The 25,804-nt window shown below is 40.3% G+C and overlaps 1 long non-coding RNA gene across 2 annotated transcripts; it reads right to left on the reverse strand.

Moving 5' to 3' along the window:
* Positions 1–1,375: 1,375 nt before the first annotated feature.
* On the reverse strand, positions 1,376–14,873 carry LOC118685656 (uncharacterized). 2 transcript variants are annotated; one of them, XR_004980005.1, is made up of 4 exons: positions 14,483–14,873; positions 12,443–12,551; positions 10,023–10,151; positions 7,765–7,814 (listed from the first exon to the last, which is right to left on the reverse strand). It is a non-coding gene; the product is annotated as an uncharacterized LOC118685656 (long non-coding RNA). The 2 variants fall into 2 exon arrangements; XR_004980006.1 differs by lacking the exons at positions 7,765–7,814; positions 10,023–10,151 and adding an exon at positions 1,376–4,966.
* Positions 14,874–25,804: the final 10,931 nt, after the last annotated feature.

The raw sequence follows: 25,804 nt of genomic DNA on the forward strand, positions 1-25,804 counted from the left end.
ACCAGAATGAATCATAACAACCCTCTAAAGTCACAAGGCTGGCTACTCTCCCAAAGTAAAGAAGTAGGCTGGTTCAGTGGGATGCATTATTTACAGGACTGTGCTGGCTGGTTTTGTTCCATCTTATCCTCTAGATCCATGCTTTCTGTGGATCGAAGGTGAACTGATGGATATGTGATATCGTGGGTTCAATTTTTTCTGCTTTTTAAAGGTAAGTCAGTTTTTTCACTCTTGCAGTCCTCTTCATCAGGTGGTTTGCATACATCTTTCTTTTCTTTCCTATTCCTCTATCACCACCACAAATGAAAGCTAGTAATTCAATGATTGGAGTTAACTCTTTTTATGCCAAGAAAGCACACCATATCTCTGCATTCTTGCATAAATTAATTTGCTTTGTCTCTTTTGAAGTGGTAGATCTAGGCTTGCTCTTAATACAGTTAGCACATCTCTCTCTTGGTTCCCCTAATTTTGCTGTAGTCTTCACCTCACTTTTAACCTTATACTCTGATTTAAAGACTGCTCTTTTCTCCCATATTTTTCAGAATATCTGTTTGATTTTCAACTCCCAAAACAACTCCTAGGATAATTCTATTGGTCTAATTATCTTATTTTTTTCCTTTGCAGTGGTCCAGCTTGCCTCTTTGCTTTTCACATAATCTCCTTTAGTATTTGTCAGTCTTTGGCACATCTCTGTATTTAAATCAGTTGACTTTGTCTAGAAATTCTTCCCACTAGTTTCCTACTTTCTTAGTTTGCTTTTTTCACTCCATAACTAATTCTGCTGCTTTTTCTCTGCCAATTCCTTAGACTAATGAATTTTAAAAGTTATTTCAGTGGAAATCATCTTCCACTTGTAAGAAATTCTCATCTATTCTCAATTCCTCCCACTCAAACCTAAACTGAACCAACAAAAAACCTGAGATCCTCCTCTGGCAGCAGACTCTGCCTTACAGCATGTTTTAGTTAGGTATCTGCCATGGCAGGGGAAGGTGGACTAGGTGGCTTTTGAAGGTCCTTTCCAGCCCAATTAGCCTGTGATTCTGACAAGACTGACTAGGACAAGCAGTGAACTCTGTTTCTGAAAAAAAGGTGTCCATTAGCCTTGTTCCTTCTCTTAAAAAAAAAAAAATTACATCTAACATACACAGAGATCAGACATAGTATTAAATACAAATGTTACAATTCAGGATTTTTTAATGTCTCTTTCAAAGGTGAATACCCAGAAAACATTAATCAGGACTGGAAAGAACACTCTGGGATAGTCACATGGAAATCAGTTGCTTAGTGCTGTACATAAACCAAATATTCTCTGCCTCAAAAAAAATTAATTAATAAATTGCTCCAAAACATCATTTTCCACATTACACTAAACTGATACAGTTTTAAAATACTTTATTTTTAAAATACTTTATTTTTTTTTGCCTTTCAGAAGAAATTGTTCTAGGTGGGATAAAGATACAAATTGATTGACTTTTACAATCACATGTTCATTGTTTCAGCTCATTGCACAGGATTTAAAAATGCTGCTATGGTCTGATTGCAATGTATTTGCTTTCAAAAACAGTGATATTTGCTTTTGTTAAAAACATACACACAGAGATAGAAATTGTGCTCACACCTGCAACGTCAATACCTTTGGAAAATTATGAAGCCCTTAAGTTTCTCTTGTTTAGAAAGAAAATAGCGCAATGATTTATAAAAAACCCAGCACACAACATTTTAGTAACTGCTTCTACAGGTAAGTTCAACATTTTATCCTTTCACCATTTATTTCTGCTGTGATACCAACTTCTTTTGCTTTCAGCTTTTACTGAGACACAATGGCCCCTACTAAGCCTTTGTGATGGCTGTGATTGAGCTGATGCTTATGCACTGCTTTCAGCTCTCAGATATCTCACACATCTGCCAGCTGCAGGAATTGATACCAGAATCTCTGAAAATGCAATGGAAAGCAGTTATGCAGCTTTGCAAGGAACACAAGTCTTCAGTTCTCCCTCTCCCAGTCCCCAGTTTCTCAAAGTGTTCTCAATGGTTCAGAATCATGTGGACTGAAGTCCAATACTTTTTAGCCACTAGGAACTTTAAATGCCCACTGCCTGTGAAATGGCCTTTGTTAGAAAACTTATTTCTATAGGAATGTCATTTGTGAATGTCATTTGAGTAGATCTTAACAACATTAAATTTATTCTTCTAAGAGTACAATATTTTCCAAATTACTACAGATGTTCAAAATCACTATGCAAAACAATTCTGGCTTCTCCACTTAGGTGTAGAGTGTTGGACAAATTAGACCCTGGGCTATTCAGAACTAGAGGTCTATTTTTGTTCCTGTCCATCCCTGCACCCTCACGTGCCTTCAGGGAGAGATCACATTTTCCCTTGAACCTCCCAAGTGACCTGCTCCCTCTCTGGGGTCTTCTAGATGCTTTTGTGTTCTTGTTCCTTTTGTCCTTTCTTTTTTGTTTTACACTTTTCCATATTATCGCTTTTGGTGTTTCATATGTAAAAAAATAGACTATTGTCTCATTTATAAGAATGAAACATTCTCTGGAGGCCAGAAGTCAGGGTTCTGCACTGGTGTTAATAACAAGCTTTTTTAGTTGCTGTCTTATTCTCTCACATGAAAAGCTACTAGGAGAAAAAGCATATAAAGGAAGGAGAGGGTCACAAGTCTAATTCTGCTAGAAGGCTGACTGTAAGTGCCAAATAACCATTGTCCTAGGGAGAAGCTTCTGTGTCAACACCAGCCCACAGAAAGCTGCTTGCCTTTGCTCAGTTCATCCTGCATGCCTCCCTGTGTCATCTGCCCATGTCCCTGTCAGCTTCCCATTGTTACCCACCTGGAGGCACCCTCTCCCACATCTTCTGACCCAAACTGCCCATCCACCAGTTCTCTCCTGGTCAGCCTCAGTCTCCATTGCTCCCCACTCTTTCCTTGTGAAGCCACTCCTTTGCTGATGCACACATTATTTATGCCATACACATCCTCACCCCAACTCCACAGATCTCTTTCCCCCTCTATGTTTCTCTCTCCCTGCTACTGTCTTCAATACTAGTGCTGCTGCATCTACACAGCTCTGTTTTACAGACCTATCACTTAGACTTCTATACATGTATTTCATTTCATATATTGTCTTTTTCACTGTAAAGTGTTTCTCTGGGAGAAAAGACAGAATATAAATTCTTGGTTAGTCTATACACAGAATTAATCCATTAGCAATGTAACATTAATACTGCATCTCATGGTAGAGGTTGAGTCTCAGCTGCCCCCTTGAGCTCTTCCTTACTTCATCTGGAGTCTTCAGGGAAACTGGAGGTATATACATCTTTTGAAGTTTTGCATTTTACCAATTTCTAATGCTTAATTCCAATGTTCTTGGAGACACCTAAGAAGAGAAAGAAACACACAACAGCCGAAAACACACTAATCACATCCACCTCTCTATGTCCAGAGAAGGAGCCAAGGCTTTAAATGTGCTACTAAAAATCCCAGTGGGTGAGTTATCTTTTTCCAAAGAAACTGGCAAATAGTACATTCTTCCAAGATTCGTGATTATGGTATTATGGGGTAATAATCCCCCATTTCCCAGTCTTTCTTTTTTGCCAGGGCACTCACCCCCAGCAAGTGGGTCTGATGGAGGATGCCTTCTGTAGGAGCAATGAAGACCCCGCCTGCAGCTCTCTCTGGCTGCAGAAGGGCCATTTTGAAGTGGTTGGGGAATAGGCTGAAAGAAATGGGGAATCTCCTGCTCTTAACATGGCTGTGGTAAGCTTTTACTTTGAAAGAAAGCTGAGCTGTTCTTCTGGTTACAGATAACTGTGAGGGTTGTGTCTAAGGGATATGAAATTTATGAACAGGAGATCACAAGGAACTCACATTAATTCTCGCAAAGGGTTGCCAGTGCTCAGGCATGGTTGAAAAGGCAGCCTGATGTTAGGGGACCACTTCTCTCAGGAGAAGGAGCATCAGCCTCAGAGCATTTATTGCAGTCACTTGCGATGTCCCCTCAGTGGCACTGGCATGGCTAAAGTCTTCAGTGCAACAGATAGCAGAAACATGTGCAGCCCAGTGGAATGCTTTTCTGAGGCTGTGGGAAGAGATCTCACTCCAGCCATCATGTGCAGAGTAGGAAATTCATTGCCAGCATGGAAAAGGAGTGGAGGACATCTGCAGGAATGCTGGAAGCTGGGGCAAGGAGGTGTCCTTTGGAACATGAGTGTGAAGAGAGCAACAAATGGGGAAGTCAAACAGCATCACAAAAGCTGGGGCTGTAATTTCTTTGCAAGAAACGCATATTGACTGTCCAAATTGTGAAATGTATGAAAAATGGGCAGAAAAAAGACAGTAGAAGATTACTGCCCAGTGTTATCCAGTAGTTTAAATTCTATTTTTAGATTAATCTCCTATTATTTTGATTTCTGACCTACAGTTCAGAATTAAAGTTTTTGCTCTCACAGATTTTGAAGCTGTGAGAGCTGATACTCCGAGGCTGTTGTTAGGTTTGCACAAAGGTCCCAGGCAAACAGAGCTGCACACGCACTGGAGATGGAAAGCAGGAGTTCGGTATCCAATGGTCTGAGTTGAGAGATACAATTGCTGTACGAATGACAGAAGAACAACATTGGCTTCCACAGTTTTTCTTTTTGCATGCCTCTACGGAAATGTAGTACCAATCAGTCTTCATAGATTGAGAATAGTTAGGTCATTAAGCAGAGTTGCAAGAAAGCTAGAATTACCTGAGAAGCCCGAGTGTGTTTGATCAGCAGATCCAAAGAAACAGGAACAGAAATTTTATCTTCTTCATCACCTTTGAAAATCCCAGTCAACAGGAAAATGCTGAAGATAGTCCAGCATCTTGCCATTAGAGACAGATGGTTAGAAGAACCTGTACCCTGCTAACAATGTCATCATCTTCTGTGTAAGACAGCCAGTCCAGCTGGAGCAGTTGCCTCCAATTAAAGTGGGCTAGAAGAGAAGCATCTCACGATTGGCAAATGCCTCATTTAACCAGGCTCAGACAGGAGGTTGTTAATGTGATGAAAATATACATGTTTATGTTTAGCCATTTGAAAATTACTTACACCTTCTCATTCTACAATAAGGAAATCAGTGCAAAAATCCCTGGGATTTACAAGAAGGAAAAAAAAAAAGAAAAAAAAAAAGAACTGGTTTTATTGCATGTAACACAAAATAACAACTACCTAAGCATTGATTTTTTTTTTAATTGCATACAGCCTGATTTGAAATTAAATCCTCATGGGCTTGATTTGAAAATGCAATAGATACATGTGATAACATGGTAAAAATGGGCCACAGTTACGTTAGCAAATAATTAACTGTAGATTCTGTTATGAATAAATTTACAAGGATAACTGGATTAGAAAAGTTCTGCACTAAAAGTTAAAGCACATATGCTGGAGTATAATTGAGACACCTGCATGTTGCACTAATGTAGTTTTTCTGCTTTCAGATAAGTAATTTGTGCTAAGTGTTGTACTATAATATTGCTAGACTGCTAAGTCAAGTTCTAAGCTTAAATGGACCTTGGGCAGAATGTCAACAGAAATGACATGCAGAGAGCTTGATTGCTGTCCTCAAAATGCAATATTTCACAGCTCTGACAAATGAACTGCCACAGTACACAAAGTGAAGTATTACACTGACTTAATGTGATAGATTTTATTCTGTGGGGGAAAATAATTGGATTTCCATAAACCTTAAAGAAGGAAGAGATGCTGGATTTATATAAATCCCTTGAGATTGTTAAAGACAAACAGAGTTTCTGTCCATGAAATACACATTACAAAATTGTCAAGAAGAAAAGGAGGAAGAGCTGTTTCATAGACTGTTCTCGGAAGGGGTTGTGCCAAAACTCTTCTGCAAAAGCCTTGAATTTCCTTTCAATAAACAATGTTTAGTGGTGCTATATGTAATGTTGTTCCTAAGTTTAAGTGGGTTTACAGGAACCTTGGATCCTAATGACTATGCACAGATCTTCTTAAAAATTGTTTTTCTTCTTCCTCCTTCTCCCTCAAGGGGAATATATTGGTGAGGAAATTAGTACATTGGAAGGTGAGGAAAGTTGAGAAGAAAGTAAATTCTGAAACTTATTTTAATATCTGTTGCACACTGAGTAGGAGACAGTGGATTGCTCAGAGAAGCTGTGGATGCCCCACCCCTGGGAGTATTCATTGCACAGTTGGAGAGGGCTCTGAGCATCCTGGTCTAGTGAAATATGTCTCTGCCCATGGCCGGGAGTTTGGAACTACATGATCTTTAAGATCCTTTCCAACCCAAGCCTTTCTATGATTCTATCAATATATGAGTCACATCATAGCCAAAATAAAAATAGTATTGTTCTTAGTCAGTTCTTTTAGCTTTTGTCTCTAGAAACATCAACCTGATCTCTACACAAACCTCAACTTGATTTTTCTTTTCAATTTTAGTTAAAAAAAAATTGAAACCGTTATTTCAGAACAATTGAAAATAGGATGTATCTAATAAGACAACAAAGGGAGTATCAGGTTTTACATGCAAATCTTTCTTTTTCCTATTAATATATAGGACCCTGCTAAGTGTGATGAAGATGGATTGCCTTAGAGCATTATACTAAGAGAAGGGTGACTAAAAATCCCCACTGATCTTTCATCCAGGTCATGAATATGACCTCAGGAGATTCTGTGTACAACATGAAATAGTTAAACATGGAGTGGATGTCATTCCTCTGTAAGTGCCCAAGTCCAGCAGCAACACTCATCTCTTGGAGGATTTGGCAGAGGGCAAAGCATCAAAAAAGGTTGATCAGAGCCTGTATAGGATGGGGCAGAGATGGGCTGGGTCTAACTCAGGGGGATCTTTCCAATGTGAATAAACACCTGATGGAGAAGTGAGAAGAGCGAGCCAGGATCTTTTCAGTGGTACACAGCGATGTCACTGGGGGCAATGTGCACAAAACTGAAACAAAATTAAAAATAGTGTTGTTCCTGTGAAGTTGACCAGGCACCAGCACAGGTTGTCTGGAGAGGTTGTGTGGTCTCTGTCCTTGGACATACTCAAAATCCACCTGGATATGGTCCTGGGCAACCAGGTCTAGTGGACCCTGCTGGAGATAGGGATGAACCAGAGATGCCTGTCAGCTCCAGCCACTGTGGTACAGTGTCTGTCACCCACAGTCAGGGAGAGAGAGACAGGGATGCATCCATATCCTCAGCATTTTCCTGTGGCTCCTCTGTGCAGTGTGCTCTGCTCCCAAGTGCCCAGGATACAATTACTGGCTTTCATGTGAGATGGGGGAGAGATTTATAATAAGGCATCCACAATATTATGCTGGCTGCTCCTGGATTAAAGTCCGATCAGACAAGCTGTGAAGTGCTGTATTTTGGGTTAGAGCTCCATATACAGCAAGACTTTGTCACTGTCAATCCTGCAGCAAGTTTTGGGCCAACACCTAAGGAAAAGGTGGTGACATTTTCTGTGCTTTCAAGGGAAAAGTGATCCCAGGTGTGCTGACAGGGCTGGTCAAAAGGGAAGTCTGTGCTTGTCACCAAGCACAGTCCTACAGAGGATTTATGGGAAATTCTCACAGGGAACAGGGCCAAGACAGAGACCATATTACCTCAGAAACTCTATGCAAATTTGCTGAGCAGACATTGCTCAGGTAGCTGCATTATAGCATTGCTGTAAAATGGGATTAAATGGGTATCTAAAATCAGTTGTAGATCAGTACATTCAGAGTCTAAGTTTTCATTCCTACCTTTGATCATCTTCATCTCTGCTTAGCATGGACTATCTGCACTTTGAAAGCTGGTTTGGACTAGAAGAAAAATTAGAAACTATTAAAGCAAAACATCCTGAAACTTCTTTTCCTAGATGTTGGGAAATGGCTTTATTTGTCATAAGAAGAACCTCTCCTGCTCACACTTTCCCACTCAATAACCTGGCATTTTCAGCAGAGAGCATTTAATCACAGAACTCATGACAGAGAAAGAGCCTTTTCAAATGGAGCAAACCCCTGGCAGTGACAGGAGCTGGTGAGTTAACAGGAGACCATATGGGGGTCAGGGTTGCAATTTTACAATTGATGCATGTTTGATTCTTTTAGGCTGGGAAAATTGGGCAGATGCTAAGATGCTTTTGCACATTTTTTTTGCCATCCTCCTTGGGAAAAACAATGAGAGCCTTACAGACTCCTGGCAGGGCAATGATAGTGTTGCAGAAAATACAAATATAAAGCCAGATATAAAGGCAGAAGTCCTTCCCTTTAACATCCTCACTGTGTCTTTCAAGGCTAGAGGTGGAGGGTGCACATCTTTTGACAAGTTTAACTGCCAGGAAACAAATTTGGTTAACATTTAGCAGTATTAGAATTTGAATGTGCTGGGTGCTTCCCAGAAGTGACCTTGCAGACCCTTAGAATGTTATTGCAGCTGTAGATGTATTTGTGTCCAGTAGAAAATGGCTTAAGATCACAAATCTAAGTACTGCTGTATAGTGCATATCACTGAACAGATGTCAGAAGATAATTATCCACCTGAACCAGATGGTCAGCTAAAAGAGAGACTCCTATTTATTAGATTCTTAATTTTTTTTCCTTAATGTTTAATGAGCATAATAGGGAAAGAAGTGGTAAAATGAAAAGATCTGAGAGAATCAAGGCTTTCTGTTTATGGGAAGTTCTCTGTCTTGATTTTGTAATGGGTCTATTCTTTCCCAGAGGTAAGCATTAGGATCACTTTTGTAAGACTAGGCTGATGAATAAAAATATTATTTTGTTTTGTACTTGGCTTTGCATTAACCTCCTGTACCATGCAGAGAGCTGTCAGAGTTTCCACAGTTAAGAGCTGCTTCCAGCATGGCAGAAGCAAAGGCAATCTCAGTTTGCTAGAGGAAAATTCTGAATCTGCAATGCTTGTTGCACCTTGTGATGTCAATGCTCACTTTCTTCTGTTCTCTGTTCAAAAGAAACATAACATCTGCTGAAAGTTTTCCTGCTTTTGGAGTATTCCACTTCTGGTGTGGAGAACCCAAATTTCTTTTCAAGCAAGAGCATATTATTCACTTTGTACAGCCAGGAAACACAATGGTTTTTATCTGAAGGAAAGACAGGAGATTTAGCTATGAGTAAAGCCTCAATACAATATTTGTGAATATAAGAAAAGAGGGAAAAATACAGCTTTTCCACCATACTAGGCTTCTTTGTTTAAAAATATGAAGCAGTATATCTGGACTTACAGATTAAGAACAGTAAATTAAAATTTCATGGTGAAAATAAAGACAATATTCAATAAATGCCAGTCCAAGTGACAAGTAAGCCACAAATCTAATAATAATGAATATTTTATGGACACTGGTCAGTAAAACCATCAGGTGTTTGCATGTCTCAAATGCCAGAAAGAACAGAGCATCTGATGTTACTGAGCAGGGCTGCAGAAGCTAATCCTGTTCCCACTGTGAGGAGCTGTCAAGGAATGATTGCAAGGGTATCTAAAAGCATATCAAATAATGCTAAGGTGTCTCAGCTGATCTGCCTCCTTATAACATTAAGCAGAGACAGCTCTGTTGTCCTCATTAGTGGAGATACCATGTCTGAACATGCTGCTGGAAACCTGAGAATCTCACAATTTTGGCAAGGCCATTTGCAAGGGCTGTAATCATGTAACATGAAGAGAGTTGTCAGTCACTCACAACATCATCCATCCACTCACAGCTTTCCTTATGATCATTTTTGATTTTTTTTACACCTACTGCAGCAAAGTTCTCATTTTTCTAGCCCAGAAGGATATTCAGAATTCACAAATTAATCATCACCTCAAAAAACATGGAAAAGAAATGAGAGCACTACTAAATGTGTAGGCTTAACACGATGAGATTTTCCTTTTCTTTCATTCATTTAAATAGTGAAGAGAACTTTTATAATGGAAAAAATGTCATTTTAGCCCAGCATCACATTTGTAAACTCTAACACATTTTTGTTTGGTCAAGAACATGAGTTTTCAAAAGCTGGTCTGGAGGTGACAGGTACCTTTTAAGGAGTTCTCCAGTTTTCTGACAGGATCAGATGTATGTTCCCCTGAAAAAAGGAACTTAAAATCCAGGTGTGCTTCAGCTGCTTCCTGACATTTGCAGTGCTGCCCCATGGTGGGAGCTTCGTCTGGTGGGACCAGAGAGGTGATGGGAAAAGTTAAGTGCTGATAGTCAAAGTATCTCATTATTTACCTTTCCCTACAAATAAGGGGTGTCTTAGACTCTGCTACATGGTGTGTCCTGAAAGACATGGGATAGACAATGAAACATAAGCACTTGGTTGCTGTGGGGCTTAAGACAGGATTGCTGTGGTACCCTACATCTCCTGATCTCCTGAAAACCCTTCATGGACACCTGTGCTGAATTGTTACACTCCCAATGGCCCCTGGATGTTAACCCTTTCCCTGAATACTGTCATATATGACAAGCACCAATCCAGAACCACCTTCTCAGCATCTACAGCTCCCTCTGATGACAGAGAGAGGAATGCTAGCATGAAATTCTGGCGAGTCTCTCAAATCACAGCAGGTCTTACAGAATCATGGAATGTTTTGGGTTGGAAGGGACCACAATGGTCATTTAGTTCCCACTCCTCCACCATGGGCAGGGATCCCTTCCACTGGGTCAGGTTGGACAAAGCACCATACAGGCTGGCCTTGAACACTTCTAAAGATGGGGCATCCACAGCTTCTCTGGGCAATCTGTTCCAGTGCATCACCAATGTTACAGTAAGGAATTCCTCCCTAGTATCTAATATAAATCTGCCGCTTTCAGTTTAAAGCCATTACCCATTGTCCTATCACTACATGCCCTTGTAAAAAGTCCCTCTCCAGCAGTCCTGCAGGACACCCCAGGGCACTGAAGTTGTTAAAAGATGTCCCCAGAGCCTTCTCTTTTCCAGGCTGAGCAACCCCAGCTCTCTCAGCCTGTCCCTGTAAGAGAGATGCTCTAGTGGAGACCATCTTCACGGGCCTCCTCTGGATCTGCTCCAGCATGATGGTGTCCTTCTTATGTTGTCATGACCCCAGAGCTGGACTCAGGGCTGTCGCAAGAGTGAGTGAAGAAAAAGGAGGAGAATTCCATCCCCAACCTGCTGGTCACAGTTCTTTTGATGCAGCCCAGACAATGGTTGCCTTTCCAGGCTGCAAGCACACATTGCAGGGATGCATTCAGCTTCTCATTGACCAACAACCCTGAGTCTTTCTCTTCAGGTGTGCTCTCCACATATTGCCTGCCTGGCCTGTGTGTGTGCTTATGGTTCAGCAAGAACTACCATTCCAGAAGAGATTAATGGCCTCATGTGATGAAAAGATAAGTGTATACTTTCCTCAGTTGGAATTAAATTTGGAGGAAATAAGGTTCTACAAAGAGCAGAGAAATCACAGGTGGCAGAGATAATAGGAACAAAAGAAGAAGAAAACATAATAAAATCTCAGGCCATTTATCAGTTGGTAGTAAAGGGATTGCAGCTTGCAGCAGAGAGAGACAAATTCTTTTTTCCTTGATGCAGAAAGAAACCATAGAAAAATCCTCCAGTGAGGGATTCTTTGGAGACTGCCAGGCCAGGCTGAAAAATTCAGTTCTGAAGTGCTCGATTCCCACCTGTTATGATGCCTAATGATATGGACATTGGACAACACAATCTTTTCTGATCTCAAAACTGTGTGTGTGAGCTGAAAAAATAAAATATCTGTTCCTCTTTCTTGACTGCTGGAGTTTGTGTCAGAACACAGTGTACTAAGTGCTTCTTGAATTAATGCTTTTTGCCCCACATTTTATTCCTCATATAATAATAATAGATAATATTTATCTATTATTATTATATGGGGAATTTTATTTCCCAGCATCATTATGTGTTGAAAAAGAATAAAATCTTTATGATCAACTCACTGAGCAGAAAAACAGTGACAAGTGCCTGGTTGCTCTCCCATTGCATTCCTGGACATGGTGTGGATTCTGGTATTTAAATTAATTAGCATGTCAGCCTGGGCTCCTCCTCTGTGGCATCCCATGTGGATATCCTCAGTCACACCCGCACCAACTGCAAAGTGTCTGACCCTCACACTCTGTTTACTTCATTCAACTCATATTATCTGTCTGAACATAGCAGGTTTGAGGTAGCTGCCAACCCAACAGCCTTACACCTGCTGTCAACGGGATAGAAGGACAGGACTTCTCAACATCCTGCGAGCTTCTAGCCAAGTGGTTGAAATTCACCCAATTTTTGTGGGTTTGATCTTGGTCTCACCATCAAAGACAAGAAAAAACCTTATTGGCTTGTGTGGGACTGCAAAGAGATACAAAACCGAGCTGGGAGGAGGGTTTGCCTTTGGAGGGAGAGGAGAGCTGCTCAGTGGCAGAAGCCTTCCCCCAGAATCGCCAGGAGTGCTCTGGAGGCACATCAGGAGCAGAACTCACCGGTGCGCGTCTGTTCTCACACGCGATGTGTCAGGAGGAGTTATCCGCCCGCAGCTCCACGGCTCCTGACAATGACATGATTTAACTCACGAGGCATTCACTACAGGCCCTGCAACAGCAAGAAAATGGCATGCATTCAGATATGTAAATTGAATTACTCCGTTTTGCACACAGAATTTCAGTCATTAGAGGGAGAGATAATGACTTGCAATATGTTTTTGAGGAGAAACACACAAGGATAATCTTATTTACTTTACACTTTAATTTCCTAATGTGCACATGTGCATGTTGGTCTTGTTTGTGCAAATGTCAGTTATCAAAGAAATGTCAGACTATGATTAATTTAATATTGCTGCCCCTTAGGCTCAAGCAGATGGGCAAAGTTCAGGAACTAGCAGGGTTGCCTGCATTAAGAAGAGAAATCCACGATGTGCACAAGGTAGATTCTTGCTGCAAAGTTGCTTACATACATACAGACATACAGTTCTGTGAAAAGTAGAGAGAATAAGAAAACATGAAAAAAGGTCAAAAATTGTTTTATTCAAATTATTCTTTTCTTTCCAGAATAAAAATATTTTATTTGCAATCATGTAGAGATTATTTGCATTGTCTGACTGATCTGAAACATATCAAGTTGTGATTCTACAATTCTATGTAACACTATTTAATGAATTTCTCTGTTGTGATGCAGTCTCATAGGAGCTGCACTTTCAGAGCTCTTTTTCTTAAAAGAGCTGTAAGTCCCCTGACAGATACAGCCATTCTCTGATGGTGCAGTGTGGTGAATCCTAGGAGATATACGCTGGAGCTGCAAATGGGTTATCCCACCTCAGGCACTCCAGTGGCTCATAGAGGACCAGTTCCCACAGCCCAGGATATACCACCCTCGACAGGGAAACACCACCTCTTGCAGGATGACCTGAAGCACTGTTTCCATCCAGTTCAGCATCAGACACTTCTGTGTGGCAATGCTGTGTCTTAATAATAAAGTCCAAAATTAAAGGATCGTATGGTGGCTCTTTAAAATATCTTTCAAGTGTCCCTCCTAAAATACATCATTGTTTAGTACTTTTGTCCCAGTTTGACAAAATGGGATTAAAGTAAATGCATCAATACAAGAATTCCTGGGGAAACAGAGTATCTTCTTTTTCTCTCCTAAAAGGAATTAAATTTTTGTTCTCCCTGTCCCCTAAGCAGAAACTATTTCATTCAGTTTGAAATGTGCCACTCTGGGGAATGCTGTACCCAGAAGGGACTGCAGAAAGTGATGTGACTGCTCCCTCGCCTGAGCCTGGGGCCAAGTCCTTGAGAGTGGGCTGCCATTGTCAAAGGCTGTAGCTTCCACTTCCTTCTAATCCATGACTGGTAGAAGCCTAGAAGCCCTTTTCCCTGCTTCAGCTGCCACACAGGGATTAGACCCATGGCTCAGCAAGCTCAAGGTCAGATTTTTCTCTCTCTTCTGGGCTGCTGCAAAAAGATTGGCTGCTCCTATTTCAAAGCCAGGTGACATTTTGAAGCTTGGTGACATTTGGGCCCTTTTGTAGGTCTAACATTAGAGTTTCCTCACGTGTACAGAAGCTGCAAATCATCTTGTCCTCCCTGGGATTTGTTCTTACACTGGCTGCAGTTATTTAGGATGAAAAAAGAATATTTCATTTTTTCCATCTCAGGAAGGCCAGTCACAATGTTGTGCTGAGAGCAGCAGAAAATGCCCTTCAGAATAACAACATAAAGTCTTATTAATGGCTTCTAAAATGTTCTCGTGCAGCCTGCCCTCGTTTCCTTTTTTGTGACTACTATAAACATCTGCACAGCTCTGTAGCAGAGCAATGACAGAAGCTGAACCACTGCTTCAAAAAGTTCTAAAATATCACTTTTGCTTGGATTCACAATCAGGCTTTAAAATTACTTTCAGTGATACAATTTGTGGATTTTCCTTACACATTATTGGTCATGTATGAAAGCATCCTGTGTACCCAGTGTCCACAATTACAGACAGAATGGAGATGCAAAGCATAAACTGAGACACAAAAAACTTACCCCAGCCAGATGTCCTGACCCAGTTCCAGCTGACCTCCTTAAATGGATGGGGTTTTCCTTGCAATGAATCGTGAGGAAAGAATCACAGCCTTCAGAGCACACAGCTTTGTCAGCAGCTTCCATCAAGTGCTATAGTTAGACAATGTCCTTGGCAAAAATGTGCCCTTGACACGCTGTATGCCAAATATACACAAGATTGGGTCATTTCTTTCATTGCACAGGACAGGCATAACACTAATGACTTTGCTGGCACATCTCCAGAAGTACCCCACAAACAGGGATGCTGGTCCATGGCTCCCTGGCTGTGTATCTTCCCTGCTGTGGGGTGGTCCCAGCAGTGCTCTGGTACCCTACAGCTGATCAGACTGACAGGCCAAGACTGGACTTAATCGATGGGATTCAAACCCCATGTCTTCCAAGGAACACATGAGAAGAACAGACTGTTTGTTCACTTCAGTCTCTTCCTTAGAGCTGTGCTCCAGAATGTGGAGGCTGGAAAATTGCCTACGGTAAAAGAAATCTGCGTCAGCTGTCAGCTGATGAACTCCTTGTTCAGAGACACAGGGCCAAAATCTGCAGGGACTTTTATGCTGCAGAACAAGCCACACAGACAGAAGGACACTGACAGCAGAGTGGGGCTGAGTGTCTGGTTAGAGATCATCTAGAGAAAGGGTAGAGTAGGCTGTTTTGCTTTACTTTTAAGTCCCATGATATGGAGCAGAGGATTAGCAAGTAGTCCCATGAGTTTCCTCCAGGCCTCCCAGGGCTGCAGTCCTGTGTGGTGTACCAGCAAGTGTGGGTGCTGGTTCGTGGTGCAGCTCCCTCTGCCCACCCTTCAGGAGCAGGTACACCAAGAGAGCCCTGCAGCACTGCTCCACTGTCTTCTGGCAGTAGCAATAGCTCACTGTGGGATTCATTTAGGGCCAGTTTGGGTACTACAGGTTGGGATTAATAGATCACTGGGGTCTGACCAATCTTCCTGCTGTTCCTTCAAATGTTGCTGCTGTGGCCCTTGGTTACAGAGAAAGGACCACAGCCTCAGGTGGCAGCTACTGCCATAAGTGTCGAAGGGCCCAGCACTGCATGCCACACAGACTTCATGGAGCCAGGTTGTGGGAACTCAGCACATCACTCCGGATGTCCAGAGTTACCGAGAGAGCCCTTGGGGGGGCTCGGAAATCCTGGAATGTTGCCAGGAGCGTCTGGTGGCTTGATTTCGATCCTTCTAAGGAGGTGACACCTGTTTGAGGATGTGAGAATCGCTTGGGATTGAAGGGTGCAAAAAAGATATAATTACAGGTGAAATATGGATTTTAGGGTTTTTAGTACAGGGGGGTTATGGAGACAAGATGGAGGGATCAGGACGTGTCTCGTCCTTCTTCTTTCTTCTTCTTGTCATCCATTTTCTGTGGTGATGTTGGCACTTGGGGATTGGTTCATGGTGAAGGTGCACTTGCTAATATGGGTGAAAGGTATTGGGAAATAAAGGTAAATATGATATACGTAGTTTTTAGTATAAAAAGACACAGACCGCCCCATGGGTGGTCAGAGTGCCCTTGGCTGCCTTGCAGGTCAGACCTCTGTTGGGCAGAAAGAAAATTTTGTAGATAAGAAATAATAAACAATCTGAAGACCAAGAAACTGAAGAGTCCAGACTGGTCCTTTGAAGCGCGGGCCACCCAAGAACCACCCTACGCGTGTCCGGGCAGAGACAGACAGCCGAACCAGACACCAGGTGTACCTCACCTCAGGCCTGCTGCTCTGGAAGCTGCTTCATCAGCCCATCATGTCACCTGCCCTGACAAATTTAGTCTCTTCCTTGCATGTGTTCCTTCCTCCATTCTGGTTTCTGCTTGTTCTTCTCATCTTGTCATTCAATGACAATTTTCAAGAAACAATATTTAAGCATAAATGTTGTCTCCTTCTCAACTGTACAAGACAGTAAGGCTGGTCCTAGTCTTGCTGCCCAGCCTTGCTTTGGGGTCTTTTTGTCAAATCTTAACAAATCTTTGAATTAGAACTCTCAAGGTAAAGTTTAAATCAAATAAAGGGTGTATTGAATCTTCATTTGGTCTTCAATCTCATTGGTATAACATTTTGCTAAGCAAGTACACAGTCACAGCTCATACAGCATGAAGTCAGTGAACATGAATTTAACAAACCTCTGAAATGGAATTATTCCTGTATGCTAATTAGTAGGGAAGACTGGTGCGAGTACCACAGCATAAGCCAAAAGTTTATAGGAACTTGATTTTGTTCCCACTTTTCTGTAATGCAGGCACCTCTCTACATTTCTGCAGAAATAGCCCTGTTTTATTTCATGAAGCTGGCCTTGGGCTTTGGATTAAATACATTAAAACTAGAAATGAATCTCTGGCATCAAAAATAGGCACACTAACAATTTATACCACTCCATCAACAAAGACAGGCTGGATTTGAAGCTTTTGTCTATGTTTGTTTTAATTTTTTTGTTTTGTCTGACCTTAAGGGAAAATTATTCACAATTCTTCTGGAATAAATAAGAAGTCAACAGCAATTTAATATATTTGGCACTGTATCAGATTGGAGAATCTGTAGAAGGAAAAAAAACACATGCTCCAGCCCACATTTTTCACACAGTTAGTGACTTGGACTTTCTGCATGGGCAAAATGATCTCAAGTCAATGGAAAAATAATGTTGTGTGGTTAACATAAGTAACAAAGTAGAGACCTGCCTCTCCATGGGCTCCAAAACAGCAGGAAATGGTGGCTCCTCATGGCAGGTCACCCCTGAGCCCTCTGGCAGGAGAAGAAGGAGACATGAAGAAATACCTCCTTTTCCTCCAGACAAGACCACTGCTGGACTGTTGGTGTCTGTCTGCCCTGCATAAAGAGGGGTTCTTCTAACGCCCCCTCTGTAGCTGGAGACAAGAGCCCAATGTAACTTATAACCTTTCCGATAAGTGGATTTAAAGTCACTGCCTTTTTAAAGGACTCAAAAGTTTTCAGTTCTCAGATTTAAATCTTTTGGACAGGGATAGAAAGAGAATAGTTCTCCAGTGCCTTGGGCAGGACATCAGAAAAAGTAGAGAAGAGTTATTTTTCTTTTTAAATTAATTTCCTGTTCATTTTTCAAGAGAAAATAATTGACTTTAGATAAAGACTTATTTTTTTCCTCAACACGTAATGAAATACCAAAGAAGAGAATATTTGCAATAAATAACTGTTGAAAAAATAAAATACTTAATGAAATTATCTGTATGCTTCCATTTTGTGGGATTCCAAAGTGAAACGTTTATTTTTATATTTTCCAAGATTTTATGAAAATTCATAATGCTTTCAAGCTTGTTGCAGACACTTTTAAAAATCTTGTGTGCACTGTAAGACCATTTATCTGGGAACTGAAGGTCAATATTAGGATTTTTTAAAAAATGTTTTGGTTTAAATATTCCAAAGGAAAAAGGGAAAAATAAACTTGAAAAAAGGTCACTAGGTAATCATTTCTGTAAATAAAATGTAGTTCAGAGTTACTTCTTTTAACATTAGCAATATCAGGAGACTTTTGACCTTGTTTATTCCAAATCAAATTTAAAATGCATTTGAAACAGAATTTGCCAAATTACATTAAGTCAAAAAAGAGCAATTAGAAAGCTATGCCAAATTAACTAAAACTGATTGTGATTATAAAACTCAGTTGAAGTAATTGCAATATTTATTGTTTAAATACTCCAAAAGTCAGGAAAGATTTTCACTACAATTGTACTATTTTCTCAATTTTTCCCCTTTTGCACAGAGAAAACCAACGGGCTTTTAAAGCAGTGCCAGCAATAGCAGGACTGTCATCAAATGAGTCAAGATAGGAAGGGATCATGTTCTGCTTTGCAAATGCAATGTTATCTCTTTTGAAATGCCCCCTGTGCAGATGTGGTGTGGAGGCTGGGTCAAGGACATCTGAGCAGAAGTGTCATTATGCTGGGCACGCAACCTCACCCCCAAACTGAACTGCAGCTATTTTGGAGAGAAACAGCAGTGCCTGGATGTAATCTTGCCTGGTGGTCCCCATGATGGTATTTCTGCAGTGATAAATGGTTGCCTGCCTGACCATATGAGTCATTTAGTAGGAGACCCCAGAGACCTCTATCAGCAGTGGGTTTATTCAATTTCTATATTAAAATGAATAAAATCCACATCAGCACAACCTGCAGCCACAGCAGCTTTCCTCTGGGGCTTTGGCACGGTAGGAGTGGGGAGGGATGCTGCTGGCCCCGGGAAGGAGCAGATCACACAGGATAAGGGGTTGTATTCCTGCTGCTACCCAGCAGAGGGACAGACAGGTGCTCTCACAGCCTCCTGCAGCCACACCGCCTGCCAGAAATTTGCTGCTTGCATTGATCCCCATAGCAAAACAGAGCCCTTACCTGGGAAAGCAGGGCTTGCAGTCTAAAGGCACAAAAAAGTTGTCTGTGTGTGTTTGCATGGGAGGACAGACCTGCCACAGGCACCTCCCACATTTACTTTGGTGTCAGGCTGCCAGCCTGCACGCCTGGAGTGGCAGGGACCATGTGTCACACAACACTCTCCAACTTTACTTCAGAGTCTCTTCTGCTTCATCCTAATGGCAGTCAAGTCTCCTCGTTTTTCTTTAAAAGCATGTTTTTTTCTCTATACTTGCATTTAAAGACAGAGAGCAGAGATTCTTTTAAGAATATATATGATATTTGAAATATTGATTTTAAAATTGCAGAGACTTTTCCACTAAGAGAAGATGAGTTTAGCCAGTGGGAGCAGATCTTTGCAATTCAGGCAGAACATAAATGGAGAAATGTTTGTGAATATGACCCTTAGATAACATTGTTTGGCATATTTGTGTTTCAATTTCTTTTTCCCCTCTCAGTAACATGGCTGATGTCCTGATTTTGTTCCAGTAAGGGGTTTACTGAAGATTTTACTAGGCACATTCGCTGAATAGAAGGTCGAAGTTGTTTTAGTCTGGGTTTGCTTTTTCTAGGTCAAAAAAATTGTTCCTCAGTTATAGCCTCAAGGACATCTGTGTGACAGGTGAACCAGAATCATGACTGAGTAGCCACAGACAGAGAAGTTAAGGGATTGAGTAAGATTTTGAAAACCAATCTTATGAAAAAAAACATTTCAGCATATGAATATACTTGTTGCAGTCTTCCAGAGGCTGATTAGGAAATTGCAAGCCACAGCATTTGTTTTGGCTTTAAACAGTGGTGGACTTAAAGCAGTGCATTTTACATTAGGTGGTGAAGGGTCTTATATCCCAAATGGCACCTTCCCCTCCAGTGTGCCATACAAATGTCCAGAGAAGGAATAATGGGAATATTGGTCCTTAGCACCTCCAGCCAGCCGTTGATGCCAGCAGTGTTGAGGCAGGTGAGCCCACAGCATGGGAAGTTGGAACTGGATGGGACCATTCAAATCCTGCTCCCCTTTGCTGTTAATGGGAGGTGCTGGGCTGAGACATCCATTTATCATGCTGGCTCTGTTAATTAGAAGGTGGCAGTAGGATTCCCTGTTTGACCCCCACGGGGCTGTGTTCCAAGCTGTGCTCATCACTGCTGCTCCTACTGCTGCTTTCAGCTGCAAGACAACATGGGAAATTAAAACCTGACCTTGAGGTGAAACAAACGGAGCATTTCAGCAAAAGATTTGGTGTGATAATCACAAAAAAAAAGCCTGAGGTCTCTTGCTAAAAGTTTGACCGTTTTAAAGAATAGTTACATTTATTCCCTAAGGCTTTCTGTGTTTCATTCCCTCAGAGAGTGAGAGTCTTTGGGTTATATTTAGTTTGAGAGATTTATCTCATGATTAAATGAATCTCATCTGCTGTCACTCCTAATGCAAACAACTTTTTTATTTTTCTTGCTACAGGGAAATTGTAAGTCAGGCAGAATATCCTCTTCTTTCATCCTACAGTCTATGTTAGTGAATGATTACTTTATGGAAGCTCTTTTTAATTGAAAAAGAGAAGAACAAATTAAACCCCACATAAATGTTGTGACTCATGGAAAACAAATAAAGGTATCTTGATTTGGACTGTCATTTCAGGCCTCAGGTTACAAAAATTATTGCTAATTTTTATTAAACATGTATGTTTGACCACAGTCATTGTTGGGTTATAATAATAAAAATGTAAACACAAAAGATATTTATTATATTATATTGTATTATATTATATTAATTATATTAATTATATTAATTATATTAATTATATTAATTATATTTATAATATCATATACTATAATATCATATTAGTTATTTGAATATAATATATATTGTATTGGAAATACTGTAGCATAGGGCTCATGGCCCACCTATGTCTTCCTGCTAAGACACTGTTTCATGTCTTTGCTAATAAAGAACTCATCTCCCATGAAGAAAGCTTTCTTCTGTGGAATTAGCAACAAAATTGAATGTATTATAGAGATCTCTTTATGTCTTAATTGTCAAAGGAAAAGAGAAATCACAGGCACTGAATAAGTGCAGTTAAAATAGAATGATTCAGAAATTGTTTCCTTTTTCTGCTGATTTTTCCGCTTTTCACACTTTATGTTGTTTCTTTTGTAACACCAAAGAATCACAGATCACCCATCCACCTACCACCAAGTTGTATAAAATCTAAGATAAAGAGCCCTTTATCTAATTCTCTCTGCCAAATATTTTCAGATGATCCTCAAGCTGCCTTCTTTAACTGCAAATGAATTGGAAAGAAATACTGAAAATAATGGTATAAATATAGAAAAAAAAGTCACAGGCTTGAAAACTCTGCCTATAAATGTTTATTTTTGGCAAGTATATGTGGCAGTCTTTCAATCCCATTCATTTAAGAGATCCCAGCTGAGCTGCTGACTGCAGCATGAGCTTAGCTGCTAGCAAGCCTCTGGACGCCTGTGTGGGGAGACTTAAATCCAGGGTCTGCACCCTGAACAATGTTCAACCCCAAAGACAGACAAGATTAATCCAGCACCACAAATCAAGGTTTGTTTTTTCCTTTTGTGACTTCATTAGGTAATAAAGTAAAGTTGAAGTGTGTTTCTTCCACCTTTTCCTCAGCTTTTGGCACAGTTTTTATCTTAAAACTCATGGAATAGGTTTGTTCATGTTTCCCTGTATCTGGAGCAGTATGGAAGATGCATTTGTACCTGAAATCTCAGAAGAATGTAAGTCTTTCTTACATGCTTAAAACAAGTAGATTGTGTTTATTCCAAGTCCCTGTTCTCAGTCTTTCAGGCAAAGAAGGGTAGGAGGCAGCACCACAGACTCCAAGAGATCCATTGCTAAATATGAATACTTGGACATGATGTCAGTGTTGTCTGCAGCAGTGGTATTATTAAAAACCACTGCAGAGTTGTGTCTACTCACCTCTGCCTCTGAGTGTCAGGTACCAGTTCTCAGATCAAACCTGGAAATTATCCTCACTAAAAACTGGTGTGGAAGACAAATGGACAGATCCTTGCATGTGGGAATCTCTCTTTCTCTCACCTTTGACTGAGCTGGGTGGGGGTCTAGATACTAGACCGAGCTAGATATGTCAGTCCTAGGTGAGTCCTGGGCCCCACAGCAGGTATCTCCAACTGTGAGCACTGAGAGGAATCAGCCCAGCTGTGCTGCTGCTGCAAATATTGCCCCTCGAAATGTGTTTGACTTGAGAGGGACAGTGATTTCTTATATCATTACGATCAAATCCTGCCCAGTTGTGCTATCAATAGCACACAGAAAAGCAAAGCAAAGCATAAATAACCCTTCATATACATGTGAGTGCCTTGCAGAGTTCTTTACACTCAATACAATGTCAGGAAGAATTTGTCCATTAGTGCACACTGAGACAATTGCATGTTTGTATTTATAGAATTGCAGGAGAGCTCAAGCTCCCTTGTTGGATTGTACTGTAAATATATAAGTATTCTAAAGTCTTAAATAGATAAAGTCTTCTAAAGAAATCCCAAACTTTACACTTGAGAATAACTGTTTTGAGTCTTGAAGTTCTGCATTTGATGTAGCCTGCAAAACAAATTTGCACTTCTAATTAAGGCTGCCTAAAGACAGAGTAATACTAAATAATATTTAGCACAAAGAAAATTTACTTCAAAAGTAGTTGGCAAATCAGTAGAGAAAGCAAAGATTACTCCTGATGCAAAGAAACAAGGTATGCAGTAACTTTAAAGTAGCAGAAAACAAAAGAAGGGAAGACATATCAAAAGATAAAAGTAATTGCTTGAGAAAACCAAGACTCATTACTGTACCAAAGCCTACCCACTGTCTGATATTCTTATTAGAAAGCATTTCTTAACTTGCACACTTTTATACATTGACAAATGTAGGAATTTCTTTCAGCTCTGAAAAGGGGATTAAAATTTTTGAATCAATAATGCAGCAATAATTGCCCATAACAATTTGTCCCTAATCCTAGATGTAAATACAAATTGTAATGTCTCTCAAGTCAGATTTTGTTTCCCAATACCACAAACATTGCATCACAATGGGATGAAGAAAAACATTAAAATAGGAAAAAGCTGTGAAACTTTTAATCAAATGTTGAAATTATGAAGTGAAAAGATAGTAAAAAATTGCACAAAAATTCAAATTGAATTCCTATATATAAGAATGAAAATATAATTTGAAAACTTCAGGTTTTCTTGGGAAAAATAACTGTTTTGACCAACCGGAGATGAGTAATTACTATTTGGAAATTTCTTTTTTTAAATTTGGTACTGTGGTTTCTAATTATTCAAATACATTACAGAAACAAATTTAGAGCAACAGTAAAGCATTTTTCTTTTGACATTTTAGACTTAGCTAGAGTAAAGGTATCTTAAACTGCCTAGTTCTGTTTTTCCTTTATGGCTGGGCAGTGGCAGAAACACTTGGTGGAGGAGGACTCTCTCTTTTGGCAGAGAGAGGGGTTGTGGGAGGAAAGAGAAACAAATACAACCCTCCAGAGCTCTTTGCTCACAGATTTTTACTTTTCTCCTTCTTATGGCCATTATGACTCAACTAAACTCAGAAGTTCCCCAGCCTCAGGATGACTAGGAATTCAGAATTTGGACAAGTCAACAACAGCATGGGTAAAGTGGACAGGAATAGCTTACTCTTTTTACTAATACAGGAACACAGACACATTTGCTAATTGAGCTCAACAGATTTTAACAAAAGGAGTATTTCTTTCACCTGGTATGTAGTATATAATTGTCATAGCTGAAAAGGTAACAAATATAAACAAGTTCATGAAAAAAAAAAAAGTGACAACATCTATACACGATTACGTTTTGAGATCCCTAAGATTCATATGCAAGAAAGTCCTAGAGGTAGTTGCCAGTACCCCCACCTTGCTCTGTTATCATTCCCTAAGGATTCACTGTTTTCTGCTGCTGGAGATGTGGTCCTTGGCAAAAAGACCCAGTAGAGCATTGTTTATGCTCTTGAGTTGGTGGACTGGTCATCAGGATAGAAAAAGGGCAGTGTTCTCACCATTATTAATGAAAATAAGGAGATTTTTTTCCCCTGCTATGCAGTCCCTTCTCCCAGGACTATGCAACTCCAGTGCTGGAGCCTGCATGTTCCCAATACCTCAACTGGCTCTTGCAAAGTATCATGAAGAAAGCAGCCAGAAAATGCAGGAGACTGATGGAGTGAGGGGAATCATCAAGTCCTGGTGATTTTCTGAGATAAGGAGATCCAGAAGCAATGTGGGTGGATAGAGCAGGAAAAGCTGGAACTGAAGAATGAGAGGAGAAGGAGGCAAACATTGAGAACCTTGTTTGCTTACATAGGGTGCTTGCAGCTGGTCACTGTGGAATAAGTACATCCATTTATGAGTGAAAGGCAGCCTACCCAAAGTTTTCCAGTACCCACAACAGTGGAAACTGGATGGTATTTGATGTAGAAGCATTGTGACCTTTTCTACCACTTTTTGCACCACCAGGCACCTCTGAACCCGTGTGACCTCTGTCACACAGCAAACTCACCTCCTGTCTCACAGTGAGGACCAGAAAGCCTCCAAATTTAGACTATTTTAGATCCAAAAGAGGGACCTACATCCTTTCTCATTTAGTTTTTTTTAAACTAGTACTCTGTAAAAGTACATATTCTTATTTGGTGCTCCATTTATTTCAAGTGTCAGAAATTCTATGAGATAGCTTAGGCTGAAATTGCAGGACACAATTCTCACAGATTAATGAATAATTACTGTGATTTTGTTCATTTTTTAAGGGAATGACTCTTTAATTCATCTATGTTCATAGTTTCATTTTCAGCTGCACTCCCCTGTCAGTAGGGAAACATCTATAAACCAGAGGGTAGGGCCAGTGTTGAGATATCAGAAGGTTAGCATCCCATGCTAGAATCAAGTGCCATCATTAAGGATCAGTCATTCTTTTTCTCTCTTCCTCCTTTATCCTTTTTAATGATGAGTTCTCCTCTATTTCCTCTTCAACAGTTTTACATCCTGAGTTGTGCTGGAGAAATTCGCTCTCATTTAACTGTGACAGACTGAGTAGTAAACTTCACTGGTGTCTACTTGGTTTACACCAGCCTAAATGATAGCTCGTAGAAATGCTTTAGCTCAGCTAGGAAATATCCAAAAAAATTAGGCTAGATTGAGTTAAATCAATAGAAATAGCTGCATTCAATCTAATTTATATTGCTGAGTCAGAATTTGTGGTGCTAGGGGAAAGGAGCTTACCTGTTTTTTTTTCCCAAATAAAGATTCTGAGTTACTGATTCTATGAGGCCATAAAATGAAATCTGTACAAATAGTTGTTTTTGGTAGACAGCAAAATATGCAGTCCATATTTTCAACATGAAAAATGAGTTCTTTTCCTGGTAATACTTTTAGCTGAAGTTTGCCTCTCAGTCTAAAAACCTTGAGAGGGCCTAACACAAGTAATTTTTACTTTCATATAATTTGACAAATAGGCCATATTATGTTAATTAATTACACAAGGTCATAAAAATGTTAAACATAAACCTGTTTCCTACTGGAAAGTAATGCAAAAAAGACATGTTAGGTCTTTGATATGAGGTTTTGCTCTCCAGTTAGCCAGAACACCTTAAGATCATACCAGTAAATATACGTCTAGATGATATCATAAATGTTTTAAAGTTCATCTGTTTCTGTCTTTACATTGAGGCTTTTGGTTTTTTTTTTTTTTTGTCAGGATTACCCCAGTTTCCTGCACATTGGTGCAATTTTGGTGTGATCACAGCAGATTTATTCCATAGGCACCATCCTGGAAGCTCAGTTTGGAGGTTGCCAGTGGCGCTTTTGGCCACCGGGGGACTCGAGGGCGCAGAGCCGTCAGTGATCAGCACCATGGACAG

This window comes from Molothrus ater, chromosome 3 (assembly GCF_012460135.2).
Source record: "Molothrus ater isolate BHLD 08-10-18 breed brown headed cowbird chromosome 3, BPBGC_Mater_1.1, whole genome shotgun sequence".
Lineage (NCBI taxonomy): Eukaryota > Metazoa > Chordata > Aves > Passeriformes > Icteridae > Molothrus > Molothrus ater.